This window comes from Vollenhovia emeryi, unplaced genomic scaffold, assembly GCF_000949405.1.
Source record: "Vollenhovia emeryi isolate VEMERY1.0 unplaced genomic scaffold, V.emery_V1.0 DF939223.1, whole genome shotgun sequence".
Classification (NCBI taxonomy): domain Eukaryota; kingdom Metazoa; phylum Arthropoda; class Insecta; order Hymenoptera; family Formicidae; genus Vollenhovia; species Vollenhovia emeryi.
In genome coordinates this window covers 403,372-417,418 of record NW_011967143.1, presented here as the reverse complement: position 1 = coordinate 417,418, position 14,047 = coordinate 403,372, and the positions used below count along the sequence as shown (strand labels likewise).

The 14,047-nt window shown below is 43.3% G+C and overlaps 1 protein-coding gene across 2 annotated transcripts in view; it reads right to left on the bottom strand.

The window, feature by feature from the left end:
• LOC105560727 (autophagy-related protein 16-1) overlaps positions 1–14,047 on the bottom strand; it is a 462,428-nt gene that overhangs the window by 45,850 nt on the left and 402,531 nt on the right. The gene's annotated exons all lie outside the window — the stretch shown is intronic.

Genomic DNA, 14,047 nt, shown 5'->3' with positions numbered 1-14,047 from the left:
CCAGTCGAAAATCTCTTTCATTTGCCGGCCCAATAATCCGTCTAGCAATAGGTAAATATCTTTCAACTCGGGGAAACAAAATCTTGTTCTCAGACTTTCCTAATTAATTTCATAAACCAACTTTAGCAATTAAAGTAATAATTTAGTGCGCAAACGCCTTGTTTAAAAACGAGTTCAGCACTTGAGGCGTGAAAAAAGTATTCGCATTTTGCGACGTCTCTTTTTTATTTCAGTTGTTTGTCACACGTGCAGCAATTTTCATTTAGACACGCCTGCGATAAATAAATCCGTTATCCTTTTTTTCCGCGAAACTAATTCCGATTAAAACATGAGTTATAAAAGGTAATTAAAATGTATTATTCGCGTCACGAATTCGCCCCGTTATAAACTATTTTGTTTAAATACAATTTGAAAGCGCCGGAGTCATTGGCGCTTTGCAACTCAAGTCCTGAACTTTAAACAGGGACTTGTTAGATCGAGCACCGGCTTTCGTAAGTTGATTTTCTCTCTTCTACTTTCGAGTTTAGCTCTGCTCCGAGCATCGACGTGTTCGAAATGAGAAATGAATGTAGCTGCAAGGGGCGGAAGCAGACCGACGGTATAAAGCGTGCGTTTCCAACGGAATAGTACGTCATCTTTTAACGGTAACAAGAAAAGAGTTCGATTTCATTATTACCTTCGTATCGAGTCGAACAAGAAAGCTCGACTGCTGCCCGGTAGTTTTCCTTTATGTTCCCCGATATATTCGCTTACGAACACTCGAACGCGATATAGATTTGTCAAAAATTACATCGGCGGAGGCTCGAGCGCGGCCGTAACGACCATCGCGATCAACGTAATACACAGGTATTACGACTGAAAATATTGCCAAATATCCCGGGGGATATTTGTTGCCGTTGACATCGTGTCAACGACAGTTGTTCCGTCTCTCTTTACCTCGAGCGCTTTTGCGCGAACGAGCATTAAACCCGTATACGTTGACGTCCATGGTGGCCCATTTCACGAGCAATTTTTTTTTTCGATCGCGAGCTACGCCCAATATTCTAGGGTTCTCTTATCAAAGTTTTTGGGAACGGTACACGTTCGATGGTTCGCTCTAGCTTTTATATGGCGCAATCCTGAAAGCGCGAGTCATTTCGAAACGGAATTTTTATTTCCCCCCCCCCTCCGCCCCCCCCGTTCGCTCAGTTATGCAAAACATCGCTCTGTCTCTCGCGGCGCATAAATCACCAGGCCGCACATATTAGCTGTACATTTACTGTAATCATAAACAGGAAGTATATCAGAATATTCAGCATAAAGTTAATTACGTTTAGGCGTTTCCTAACGATCGCTTGTCGATGGAGAATTTGCCACGGGGGGATGGCAGTGCCACTATCGCCCGGTACTTTACGAGTGAATAAATTTTTCAATGACAGCGCGTATCGTGCGCGTTATATATTTATCGTATCCCGCATTAATGGCGCAAACTGCTAATGAAATTTCAAGGATGATATACGGAGTTCTCATGCCCTAAGACCACGGCTTAATGGGCGCAGGGGGGTAATTCGAAAACGGGCGACGAGCGCTCGCGCTAATGTCAGAGTCCGTGTTTTACGAGTTAATAAATTACTTAGCGATCGGCCGATGCATTCTTTGTTCCGATGTTGACGCGACGTATTTGCGTGCCTATACGACGGCAATAAAATTATCGAGTGATATATGTAGCACTTGTACGTAAACACCGTTGAATCGGACGAGTAGCGCCGAGAGTATCGGCGGGTTACTTTACAAATCAATCAAGCCGCGCGACGGACTCGCCACAGGCGTGATTTAATGATCGCCGACACCTTCCGCGTGCACGCCTGCACATCGCCGTTAAATGAAATTCTGAAGTTATCTCATATATACGCTCCGCTCGCTCCTTTTTCTCCCGCCGCGTCGTCGTTTAATGGTGAAGAATTCAAGCGTGACGTCGACAAGGGAAGGTGCGGGAAAGCGACTCAAGGGCTCTCCCGTGTAAGAGAGGAGAGACGTTAAAAAGAGAACTCGGCCAATTTTAAGGTGCGCGGAGCCGGGAGCCAGCACGCTCTTGAAAAATGTCCTAATGTAAATTAATGGCCCGGAAGTTTAGCCGGGAGGGCTATAACGTGAAAGAAACACAGGTAGGAGTGTGGCCCGTCCGCCCTGGCCTTATACGAGCCGCCGGAGAACTTTACCCTCTTTCGCAAAGATGTCGGAGGAAGGGGGCGCGAAGAGAGTGCGCCATAATCTAGGGTCTCGAGAACTTTGCCGAAAGTGCGACGGCGAGTCTACGTTTCTTCCGAACGTTAAACGGTTGAATGGACTTTACTTTCAATCGCCCCGTCTTGTTGAGAATGACACTGACACAACAGGGATGCGAAAGAATGCGCTTTACAAAATTTTCGCGAAACGGCATTACGGCGAAGAGTCGACACGTATTTCTACTTGCGCTAGCGATTAGAATGTCGACAGGCATTGAAAGACGTTAAAAATTACATTTCTTTAAACGTCGCTCGAGAAAATTAATTTCAATGTTACATTTTCTTCCGAAAAATTCTCCCTTGTGTCGAAAATGCTTATGTATCGAGTTCAAGTAAAGTGCTTTTCAGAAGGATAATCCCTGTTCGATGATACATCTGGAAGTTCGTTTGATACACACAAATTTTCTTTCAAGATTTTTGTGATGGAAGACATACGCGCACACATGTACATACACATGCACGTCAAGTTTTTTTAAGAGTAAACTTTTGGAGATGCTGCTCAATTTATTGCACACTTCTAACGTTTTACAACTGCGCACTCCCTCGCTTTCCCGCACTAAATGAAAATTTTTTCATTGTGTCTTGCAGCTTCCAAACTCTAATCCCATCATCTAATAAGAATTCTTCAATGTCGCCAGCGATAATTAATAACGTCAGTATTTTCTTGAATATACACCTGGCAGTTTTAATAATACAGAAAACTTATTGCGAAAAATATTACCTCAGCCAGGGTTTGAACCTGGACCTCCCTACACTCTAGGCGGGCGTCTCACCAATTCGACCACCGAGGCATATGGTAATATTTGTCGCAATAACAGTACAAATATGTCATCGCGTCTATTTCGACTTTTGTGAACTGCGCGCCGATAAGAGTTGTTTAATACCATCATGTCGCAAAGAACTTAAAATTTCGACTTGATTAAATAAAAATCAATATTCTTTCGTGTTTTTCTCTCTCTCTCAATAAGATAATAGTTTAATGTAAGAAATCATTAAACGCAGAACTCGAAAGAGACTATTTCTCTATACACGGAGAGAATTTTCGCTTAAAATTTACCCTGAAAATCATGTACTCGTGGAATACACGACATTTTGAAGAACTTTATGAGAGTTTTCTGAAATTTTACTTATACACTTTGTACAGTTGCTAGTGAAATGTATGGTAAAATTTCCAAAAACTCTCATAAAATTCTTCCAACTGCCGTGTTGTCCCACGATTACATTAATTTCCGGGAGAAATTTTAAGAGAAAGTTCTCTCCGCGTATAATAACAAAAACAATAGTTTATATTAAAACTTTAACTGAAGTACACGTTGACTCTGGGTAATCTTCAAAATCGATGAATTACGATGCGCGTAAACTGTTGCGAGTTTCAGCGCGATACAGAGAACGTTTGTCCTAACGAACGCACGTATCAAAATGTCTTCCACGGCAATTCTCAGAAAAGCAACGGAAGCTATTGGAACATCGAGTAATTTCGCATAACAATGCGGTAACTTTGTTTTATGCAAACACGGAGGTAATTCGAGATTACGGGCAAAACGCGGAGCCCGCGACCATAGCCGGCAAGTTTATTAATGCGTATATTCGAAAAGCCGTCGTAATCCTGCGGTCTCGCACGCGGATTATATTTCTTCGGTGACGAGTTCGAAGGGTCGTGAATGAATTCCCCGCGTAGGACGAACTTGTCACGTATCCGCGATAATGCGCGACACATTCTCGCGTATATGATGACCTAGCGCGCGGCAAATATATATATGTGTGTGTAGTATCCGTCGTACATGTATAATAATATTATCATGTGACATAACATTCGAAGTACCCACATCAAAGAAGGAGCGATAGAGTGCTTTAGGAGCGTCAAACGCGGCCGGGGAAGCTCTAACAATCCGGCGTGCAACGTGGTTTACGGTGGCGTCTCCGGGAGTTCTTTGCCGTCGTGCATAAACTCGAAAGACGCCAAACGACGTCAATCCGCTCAGATGCTAAATGTTGAACGCCCACAAAGCTGACTGAAAGCAGCGCTCGTGATTGTAGAAAGGATTTTGATTTCCGGGGGAAAACCGTGATCAATAATTTCTCAAATTCATATACCGAATGTCTATTTTGCTCCCGAGCGACGGAAAAGTGGCTTTTCACCAAACTTGAAAGCAGGTATCGAGGCATTAAAGAACGCCCAGTCTGAAGGAAATGAAATTTCGAAAAAAAACACCTGAATTTTTATTCAGAGAGGATTGATTTCGTCGGAGAACTTGTAATCAAGGGGAGAATTGCGAGACGTATGATGCGTCGTTTCTATAAAAACCTTTATGGCTTTCTAAGGGATTATTATACGTGAATGACAGAATGGCCGTAGAAATACACGAATTACATGCCGGGGAGATCCCTTCATCCTACATCCACGCGGTAAGAATCGGCCTGGGAAGGTACACACCGGAGTTTGAGGAATACGCGGTTGATATCGTCTTTTTACGATGCGCCGGCCAAGTTCCACTCGTCGGTGGTGTACGCGCGTGGTGCATGTACACCCGGGTGTGTTTCTGCGCAATAAAAGCATAAACTTCTTCATAGTCCTAGTGCTCCATCGAGGGCAGAACGGTAATGCGGCTAGGAGGAGAAAAAGGGCGAGAGAGAGTGGCGAGCGAGACGGAGGGAGTGAGATCCCTCAAGTTATACGGAGGGGGGTTATACCGACTTCAATTAAAGTCGGTAAAAAGAGCGGCGGGGAAGCTTCCTGGAAAGCAACTAGCGACCCATGTTTTACGGCCGTAACACTCGCGCCCGAGCGCACGGCGCGGACGAATCGCCACCGAAAACGTTTTCAAGGGTGGTCGAACGCAACGGATATTACGCATACTTATTAGCCATCGCCAGCGGTGGTGGTTTCGCTCCCACCCTTGAATATGATGTACTTGCTAATCTCACGCTTCATCTCTATTGCCGCTCATTAATTTTCAGTAACACAGTTATTACCGAGAGGCGCTGCGCCCGCTCCTATAAAAACTTCCAAGAGTCTAAATGAAGATGAAGTATACATATTCTCGTGTAATCATGATGAATATCTCTTCCAAGAAATTCATGTAAAAAGCATGCGTTGGCTGGAAAAATTATTGCGTAACGTCAGACTTTGCGAATGCACGTAAGTGAAAACCACTCGGTCTCCTATGTGAAATGATATATATATTATTTATACATTTATACATATATTTAGACACATAATTATACAAATAATATATAAATGATTATATGTATATATAATTTACACACACGCGCGCACACGTGTATATGTAAATGAATTCGTGCCTCCGTAATTCTCACGACAGTACTTAATCAATATAATAAACATCCCGGATCGGAAGTTACGTATTTCTCGCCCACATACCTCATGAATATCATTTTCAAAAAAATATGTGCTATAGCACCATGTATTTCTCATAAATCAACACCAGCTGACTCGCCGTCGCCTGCGGCACCTCGTGATCCAGTCAGACGCTTTATCTCTTAGGATCTCGTAGCGTAGCTTCTCTGCGATAGAAATGATTGACTAGATGAACATACGTGGAAAGAAAAACCCTCTTCTACGAGAGCTTCTTCCAAACTAATTCAACGTAATGTTTCAAATTGTGTAAATAAAGGAAATATTCTCCATATGAACATTATTTCAGTGAACGAAAATATTCTCAAATTTTGACGTCTTCTCTTTCTGTTATTTCAATTAAATATATTTTAGTCTAGAATATTTTCGCCGCGCGATGCTTTGTTGGCTGTATTTTTTTTCTGCATTTGTAATTTTTAATTTAAGAAAGAAAAATTGGCAGATGTCCATAGCGACAGTTTTGAAGGACACTTTGAATTCAAAGAGCAAACTAACAAGAAAAAAGCTTCGTGTGTCGCCGTTTTAGAGCGACGCGGTTGTTTCGTTCCAGCTCTCGCACTTGAATTCATGCATGCGCTTCGATGCACTTTACAACGGGGTTCGAAAAGGGAAAGCGTCAATCGAATAAAACCCCGGGATACAAGGTAACTCACTCGTGAAAGGGTTAATTACATTTAATGGCCACGGTAAATATTAAGAACATTAATTACAAATTAATTGACACGTGTTATTTATAAAATGCAGATATACAAAGAACGTTTCTCGTAATTAATAATAGGCAGAATTACAATTATATGTTATTATCGCGCATTTTCTGCTATTCTCCCGCATAATGACAATTAAAACTTCGCATTGTAAATGCAACATATATAATTGCATGACAATTTTGTATGCCTACGACAAATAATATTGCAAAGTCACGAATAATAACGCGCATTATTTAAATTATTAACTAATAACGACCGATAACCGTTTCACGTACGTTGCTTCTGTAGTTACGCTGGTTAACAGATCACTGAATCATTACGATTTAGTGGTCATTCAATATCCTCATTGCAAAATCTTACAACGAAATAATGGCATTAACATAAATACAATTTTAATGGGAGAATATGATTTGTTATTTACCACGTAGCAACAAGATAAAGCATCGATTTCTATACGTTGCAACCTGTTTATTGCTACCAAAGGAAAGCAATTTCTTTACAGAAACTGTCATTTTTATAATATTTCGCTGCCATAAATATTTATGCACGGCAATTTTCTATTTGCATCTCCGAGTCGCTGTCCAGTCGCGAGTGCCGCGGCTGGATTTATGTAACAATATCACGTATACCACACGCGTATCCTATTTAAACTGAGCGCCTACACATATTATGCAAGCTGTAGCTATTGTAATAGTTAGGGCGCGTGCACTTGGCGGGCTACTATGTCCCCGAAGAAACATGTTAAACTCACATATGAAAACACACAGCGCCGGCGGAGTTAAGCAAATCAGGAGTCGTCCCCTTCCCGGCAAACATTTACCGATACCTTCGCGGAAAGCGTCTCGCATCGCGGGACATGAGAAACTTATATGCCTTGCTCTAAGCAACTGTTTACACATAGTAGAATGCTTGCACGCGAGTCGAGCACGTCAGCTATACGGCGTTCTCATCGTTCCTCACTGCCACTTCGTTAGCACAGGCTCGCGCTGGCGCGTGTGTTTCCGCGAAGCGAAGTATGCCCCTGTCTTATCGTCGCACCATAATTACGTCCATCCGTGACGGCGGATTCCATTCTGATTTGCCGCGAACGACCTTGCGACCGTCGCCTCGACTCGCATTGAGAAGGAAAAGGCACGCCCTGCCTCCCGATTAGCGATACTCTAAACGGAGTCAAGCAAAAAGCACACGGTTCTAAGGCGACGTGTCACTCGCTTCCGCCGATAAGGACATCTTCCTTTTTTAAGCTTACCCTTTTGTGGGGACGCCTTTCAACCGTTAGGCTATATCATATATTTCTCAAAATTCCTTGAAATTCGTCTGCTTAATCTTAATTAAACACTGAATCCAATACTAGGCGCTTAAACTCCTTCAAGCGCTGAATTTTTCAAATTTCCCCTAACGGGAGAATAAGCGGGACGAGGCCGGGATTGAACCGAGGACCCTGCCATTACTAATCACTCGTGCTAGCACAGAGCTACACGTCACCCCTTTATATGAAGAAATCATGAAAACCGCTTTCAATTTTTCTCGAAAACGGTTTTACAGAATGAATTGAAACGTTTTACAATCGGCGTCTTATTAATAGAGGAACAAAGTGGTTCTCCGCGGTTTTTCTCATTTTAGAAAACAAACGATAGTTTTATTTACCACGCAGAATCTGTTCTGTTTTTACAAAATCAGGAAAAACGGGGAGAACTACTTGTTCCACTTTGTTCCTCTATTAATCAAACGTCGACTGTAAAAAATTCAAGTCATTCTGTAAAGCTATTTTTTTTTTAGAAAAATTGGAAGCGGTTTTCATGACTTCTTTAGCGGCGGAAGCGTGTGACACGTTGGCTTAACGAATGGCGCAAGTGATTGGCATATCGAGTGTGTTCGCGTCGAACGCACGCCAAGTTTCGATACGACGAGTTACACAGATGACGGAATGATCCCGTCAAGAACGGGATAGATGACTGTTACAACAGCTTCATCTAATCGATCAAGATACAAATTTGTCGGAATAGCTACGCTTGGAAAATGTTGTCCCGCGAGGATAAAAGATTCCTGACAAGATAAAACGTTGCTAAACACGACTCGGGCGTCCATTTGCAGAGATAATTTGAATAATAGCGGGTTTTAATGTAAAATACATTAAAACACACGCCGCATTTCGTTACGTGATAATTTGTTTCTCCGGTATCGTGCGATACGACGTGCGTGTTGTTTGAAACCGACGTGCTCGATACTTTTAACACGGGCGGAGAAACGCGAGGATAAGAAAAGCCTCGCGAAAGTAAAAGTAAAATACGTTACATAATCATGGCGAGCGATAAACTTGCTAGATAGCTCTGGGTATTTGCATATATGCATTACCCGGCACGTGTGTATTTGTACGTTTAGGTATCACGGGAAAATACGATGCGGTGCTCATCATGATTTAATGCGAACCGGGCACGCCAAGTTTTTGTGCCGCAACTTGGTGTTACTACTTGCGCGAATTTCTGCAGTTGCAGTTGGAGTTGAACCGGTAACGTTCAGCTATATATTTGACTAACTGCATAAATTTTACATCTGCTCCCGGGCGATGTTATTCATCTTATTTTTTTCCCCCCCGGGAGAAAGAAAAAAGACGCAGTAAGTCTCGCGGTTGTGTCTCACATTTGCTTCACGCCAGGACAGACGCATGCATGGTACGTCTATTATACATCGTGCCAGCGGGAGGGAGATACAGTGACGATAAAAGAGAGATACATTGACGCTGAAATAGAAATATTATTACAAAGTTTCATTGCCGTTATCCGACGTCAGATTCTGAGGCTGAAATTAGAGCCTTTTAGCGCTCATTTTAACGGCGGTGTAGCGCGGCGATGGGGATGGCGGTTCTTTTCGCGGTATAATTACAGACGGCGGCGAGGAACAATTTTTCGACGCGAAATATCAGCACGAAACGTCGAAGGGTCAAAGCCGAACTCCAATTAACCCTGGCCGCGCCGCTCGCGTCGGCGCTATTCGATTTCTATGGGTATAAATGCCGTTAGTCGCCGTTAAACGCGGGTTTCTGAATATGTATTTATATCCTACGGAGCCACACGAGGAAACGGAAGACAACGTACGCGGGATCGTAACCACGTAGACTGGAATTTTACACTTCCGGATCGTACTTTTATCGAGGAAGTCCGTCGATGGCTGCGAACAGTACTTTGACCTTGAGACCGCTAGGCAGCGTGAAACCGTATCAGCGCGCATTCCCCGACTCGCGCGGAACAATTTGGAGCCGAGATGTCGCAAGATGAGATCGATCGCGATCCTCTCACGCGCGCTCCACGTATTTCCAATATTAATGGGCCTATGGGATTCTAATGGGCGAACGCTCAAGAAAATGCACATAACGTTACATGATATATGCATTCATAATACAGGCACGCACCGCGATGTTTTATCTCATTGTACTTTCTTGCGCGGCGCTGTATACATTACACGTTAATGTAAACCACTTTAGTGCTGTCACACGGTAACGACAGGAGGAATGATGAATTGATAAGCGCGCAGGCTATACCGCGGCTTTACGGTGATCGCCAGTAAAACTCGTCCCAAATGACTAGCTCACGGTACATAATAACCATTTTATCGTAATAGATGTAAATCGATTATGCTTTTTCCTAACGTCCGCCGGAAAATTGCATGACGATGCCATTAATCAAATTAGTCACCTTGGATGTATTCAGCTACTCAAAAACGCCCACGTCCGTTGCCGTAATTAGCGTTCAACGTGATTACCTCGCTCCGGGTTTTATACGTCTAATATGAAGTTCGCGTTAGCATTATTAACATGAGATGAAAATCAGACAATCGTATTTATTGCTGAAACGCGCGATGAAAATGGAAGTATAAATTGCCGTAGCGGAATCTAATTAGCGAGGTGAGGGTGCGAAAATTCTCAAGTGCCCTATGAGAAATACCGTTTCCTGATATTACTCGCTTTCAATTTTCTTATTTCATTACGATCGCTCAACCGCGCGCCAGTCTTGGTCCGGGCTCCAGCATATTCGCGTCATTAATATTAAACAACTCGAAAAGATCGAGCAAAAAAGAAAAGGGCGGATTTATTCAAACGCATTCGAGAATCATCTCGCGAGGCACAATAAGGTTGTACCGTAGCCCCAGGAATTTATATTATTGTATGTACACGTCGACCTTGAGGCCGTCGCGTGCAAGGATACCGTTCATCAATGTTTATGCAAAATTTTTGCGTGCTGGAACAAAGAAATGTATGTGCGCACGGAACGAGGAAGGTGAAACTCGTACGGTGCTGCGCGCCATAACACAAAGGCACTTGAAGACCTTTATCGAGGAATACTTGGGCGCTACCCAAGTATTCAACCACTCGGTTCCGTCTTCGCTTCGTAGCCTACACAGCCAACCTATATTCTCAAGGCTTCGTCGCTGAAAAGACGGGGAAAAGGCCATTTCCTCCCGTTCGTTCTTTCACGCCGCCCCCTTCCTACCGCACCTATGCGCATACCACACGAACGGACACGTGGATCACCCGTTTTGTCAGAGACTCGCGATCCGCCACTCGGTGGCTGCACACGTAACGAGGATTTACGACAATGCGCGCGAAATTTCTTCAAAAGCGAGAACGCGTCGTTGCGCGCGCGATTCCATTAATCGGAGTAATTGCAGCTCGGGCGCTGTCTACTCTCTAAAAGTCAATCAGCGAATTATCACTGAAAACAGTGAATAGTCACTGCTTTACAGTTAAAAGTATATCACTGCGACTTTCAGTCCTAAATCAGAGAAGCGCAATCGGCGTCTTGCGTACTGATTGGCTGACCGCTAGGTGTTGGTCCCGTAGGTTGAATCCTATGTGCAAACTAAGTGTACCGTAAATAAGAAGAAAGTTATTTTCTAAAAGAAGACACTTTTTAGATACCCCTGAGACATTTTTGATACATCTTAAGTATATTGCGTGGTTTAGAGTTATATGCCTGTCCTATTTCAGCTGTACTATGTGGGATGACGCGTAGCTCTGTGCTAACACGAGTGATTAGTAATGATAGGGTCCTCGGTTCGATCCCGGCCACCGTCCCGCATATTTTCCCGTTAGGGAAAATTTCCAAAAATTCAGTGCTTGAAGGAGTTTAAGCGCCTAGTGTTGGGTTCAGTGTTTAATCGAAATATCACGCCGATATAACCTAACGGTTCAAAGGCGTGTTTCTATAAAAGGTTAAACTTAAAAAAAAGCTGTACTATATCAGCTGCGGGCCCAACATGGCTTCCATGGGAAGTACGGAGGGGATAACGATTGCGCTTCTCTGATTATTTAGGACTCTAGTACACTTATATAACTGCACATCAGTAACTATTAACTGTTTGCAGTGATAATCCACTGATGGACTTTTAGAGAGTATGGGAACTGACGGTACGCGATGTTAATTGAAAGATCACAATTCAATCCGAGCGCGCTACTGTACGATCACTTTCGCGAAACGAGCTTTCGTACCGCGACCCGACGGCCGCGCACCGTGGAACGTTCACCGGGCTCGCGGTAGCGCGGGTGAACTCGAGCGAAGAAACGCGGGATGAGTTTTCGTTCAAAGCGAATAGGGAGCATTTGAAAGTTCAAGCATGTTTGTCTTCGGGGAAAGCACGCACCTAAGAATAGCTCATGCGACATTATAGGAAATATTTGGACGCGAACATGCAATTTGACGGCAAAAATTTCACACAGGCGCAATATCGTTTTTGCGCTCAAGTTAAAATTGCCTCGCACGACGACGGAGAAAAGCACTTGAGAGTTAGCGCGGGTAAATAAAAGCTACTGCTAAAGTATCGACTGTTTGATCTTCTTGTCGAAGGAGCGTACGGTGAGGTGCACGGCGTGCACGTCGGTTCCGTCGAGAATGTTTTTATCAAACTGTAGATAGGCAATTTTATGTTTAATTCAATAACAAACGTGAGTCGTGTCTTCGTGTTTTTCTACAGCGGTTGAGAATATTTTATATATTCTCGCGCGTTTACGTTGTTATCGCACAACAAATTAAACCGTGTCGCTCGATAAACATAACCGCATCACTCGACTAACCGGGATGCGTAAAAAGAGGCGATCGTTAAAGAATTCAATGTCTCGAGCCTGGCTCTCGGTGTAATCCGCTTGTGCCCGATAATAACGTCCAAATGTACGCCGCGGGCTAACTCGGGAATTGGAGGTCGGTTTCGAGACCTAAATCAACACCGCATTATTCTCCGCGACGGAAGAGTTCGCCGAGATTTATATCGTATGCATGCACGAAGGGGGTACAACGTCCTGAATTTACGCAAGATTAAGTTCTATATTACTCCGCTACCGCAATTATGCGCGTATAATACCGCGCGTATATTCAATGTGTCACGATGAATCGGCTCTCTAATCTCCGTAATGACATAAACATTTATAATTGTAGATACGGGGCTCGTTTCGCAGCCTCGGGGCAGTAAAGCCGAGAATGTGATCACGCTTGCACGATCTCGGAGCAAGTACGACCGGGGGGGACCAGTCTTGCGTGCGCTCCGGACTCGCGCGAGGCTGCGCGAGAGCCTGACAATATGGTTGCGCAAAAAACATCTCGGTCCATCTTCCACATTAAAAAAAAAGAGATTTCTGGCCTTCCTCCAGACGCGCAGCTCATCCGTCCGCTTTAATTCGCTATACCTTTTATAAAAGTACCCTACCTTTCCTCGTCACTCTCGAGCGGTGCCGAAATAAATACCGTTGAGCTGAATTACTAGTTTCGAAGACAGCAAGAAATCGTGTAGCACGAGAGCTGACTTGCCGTTTCAAATTCTTGATGAGAAATTTCTTTCGCTTCGAAAAAAAAACGCGGGTTAATATCGCAGAGAAGAAAAAGTAATCAACAGCCGGAAACGAATGTTTAGAATTTTCTTATTTACATTTCCGTGACAGTTGTAAAAAACTCGAAGCGACAGAACAGAGTAGTAGAATTTTATTACGTTTTGACAATTATTTAAAAAAATACGCAATTTCAATAGTTTCTAACACACATGATGATTTCACAATATCCGATAACAGAAAATCAATAGCAGCGGCTACGATCAGTTATAAACGATACGATAATTCCGAAGCTAATTAGTCGCAAATAATTATAACGGCGTATTTATTATTTTAGCGACGTATTTGCGAGCGATACCGCTAAAAAGTAATAAAATCACTCAATTAAACCAGTAACACATTAGAACGCGCATGTACCTTTAAGGCTCCTGGGTACTCACTGCAGCCATGTTGGAATCATGACGTCAGAGGCGAGAAACGACATGCTGAGAATTCTCGCGCTTTATAAATGAATAATAAGATATTTGAATAAAAAGATAGTCTGGATCGTTTCGGCACACCTTCAAAATACTCTGGTAACCAACCTTTTCCCTTGACAGCCGATAAGCAGCAAAAATGCGAATGTAACAAGATTCCTAGTCGCGCACGCGCAAGCGTACTCATGGCAGGAATCTTGTTAAGTTCGCATTTTATGACTGTTTATCAGCTGTCAAGGGAAAAGGTTAGTTACCGCAGTATTTTGAAAATGTGCCGCAACGATCTGGCTGTCCTTTCATTCCAAATATCTTGTTATTTATCTATAAAGCGCGAGAATTCTCAGCGTGTCGTTTCTCGCGTCTGACGTCATAAGTTCCAACATGGTCGTGACGAGCACAGAAGCTTTAAGAGG